Source organism: Galeopterus variegatus, unplaced genomic scaffold (genome assembly GCF_000696425.1).
Source record: "Galeopterus variegatus unplaced genomic scaffold, G_variegatus-3.0.2 Scaffold4314, whole genome shotgun sequence".
Taxonomy (NCBI): Eukaryota; Metazoa; Chordata; class Mammalia; order Dermoptera; family Cynocephalidae; genus Galeopterus; species Galeopterus variegatus.
Window position 1 is genome coordinate 305,233 of NW_007730425.1, and position 2,028 is coordinate 307,260.

Sequence of the window (2,028 nt, forward strand, 5' to 3'; positions counted from 1 at the left end):
CCGCTGGGCGCGGCGGGCGCGGGGGCCGGGGCTGCCGGGGGAAGCTAGAGCTCCGGGCTCCCGGCGAGAGCTTTGCTGGCGGAGTTGGAGAAAATGAGAACCAAACAGCCACTCCGCCCACCCGTCTCGTTCCTCGGACCCGGGGCTGAACAGGGTCCCCCCTCCCCTCCAGGCTCCCAGCTGTTTGCGGGTGACCTCAAGGCCCGACGGGCGGGCACAGCTGGCGGGAAGCAGGGGCTCCGGGGCAGCGCCAGGACCCCCGTCTCCCCCAGCGCGCGCACACACACACACGCACACACACCCACGGGCGCACTCTGGGGCTTGTCTGTGTCCCGGACTCCAGGGCCAGCTGGAACGGGGGTTCGAGCCCAGAGTCCGTGGTGGGGGTGTCCAGAAAGACCCTTCTCGGCAAACTTTGCCAGCCCGCCGTGACGGTCGGGCTTCCCCAGTCCCTGCCTTGCGTGGCCAAGGGCCCATCAAGGCACAGTTGTCCGCTTTGCCAGGCTGGGTGCCTCCAAGCTGTCGCCCTCCTGCCTGGGGGCTCCGCGGAGCTGGTGCGTTTGGGTCCCGGGTTGGAACCGAGAGCGGGGAGGACGTAGGTGGAGGCAGAGAAAGCCAGCGTGCGGTTCTCGAGTTTGTCCACTGGGATGCACTGCGCTCCCGCGCTGGGGACGACAGGGGCCGCTAGTTGCTGGAGCAGGCTGCCTTAGCCGCCCCCACCCCGGGGACAGAGCTGGGGGGAGTGGGGCGGAGGGAGGGAGGCTTCAGTGCGCGTCCTGGTTTTGCGAAATCGGAAGCGAACGGGCACACCGAGTGTTTTCTAGCTAACCTTGATTTATGAGAGGCTTCTGCACCCAGGAGTAAATACTGCTTAACGCGTAAAACTGTTTAACACATCGAGTGAAAATTGTCAGATGTTTTTAGTGGCATTCCTTCTGTGGCGGGTCTGGTTTGCCACTGTGGGCTTTCAGAGGTTAATCGTGAAGCCGATCGTGTTGGGTGTTGGGTATTGGCTGGGCCTGAATCGATAAGTGTGCCTGAGCTAGATAAGGCTGAGACTTGGGCCATTCCGGGGTGTAGGCAAAATGGGGCGAGGACAGCTTTGCCGGGATGACCCGGATCCAGGTGCTCAGCCGGTCTGCTGTCCGCTGCTCCGCTCCAGATCGACCCAGGTCTCAGCCAGACCCTGAGGGCCTTGTGAATGACCAAACGGGCCCCCACCCTGGCAAGCAGCATGCCTCCAGCTCCCGGATGCTTCCTGAGCATCTGTTTGGCATTTGATTCCTGATGGCAACTTATTTGAACAGACATTCTTTTTTTTTTTTTTATTGCTAAGTTGCTGGATTGAAAGATTAGTACATTTCAATAAGGGGAGAAGAGAGCAAATATCGTGGAAAGAAACCTTTCTTTTGGTTCAAAATGTGCTAAAACAGTTCCTCTAAAGCGTCGCCAAGTAAGATCTTGGGATTTTGCTGTTGGAAATAGTTCTGTTGGTGATTTTGAAGTCTGACCTTTTGTTTTTTCCCTCAGTGTTAGCACAGGAGATTTTCTGTAAGTGTGCCTCTGAGGACAAGCTGTCATCTATTTGGGATCCTGATGGGGAGAGCGAGCTCTGTCATGTCTGTTACTATGGTCTCCTGGCCAGGAGGAGGCCTGTGCCTACAGGGCAAAACAGTGGGTACTCAGGGACCCAGAGCCCCGAGGGGTTGCTTGCTTCGGGTCTGGAAATGCTTTTTCTTTCAAGACAGCCCTTCGTCTTCGCTTGCAAGCGACTGCACGGCTCCCCAGGTGAGCACTGGGCACCCTTGCTGCTAAGCTTGGACCCTGGTTGGGACAGCTAGACTCAGAGGAGCCTCCAGCCGAGGTGACAAAAGGCAGCGCTCCACTCATTCTGCCCCTTAAGAGGCTCAGTGTAGCCTGAGGGAGGGACTTCTCAGCTTCAGCTCCGGAGACAAAGTCCGGGCTTGGTGATTTGCTTCTGCGTTGGAACTGAGCTGTATGGGGAGCCTTTTCTTTTTAGGAGGGAGA

General features: G+C 58.2%; 1 pseudogene; it reads left to right on the forward strand.

The window, feature by feature from the left end:
• LOC103602799 overlaps positions 1-1,281 on the forward strand; it is a 97,782-nt pseudogene extending 96,501 nt beyond the window's left edge.
• Positions 1,282-2,028: the final 747 nt, after the last annotated feature.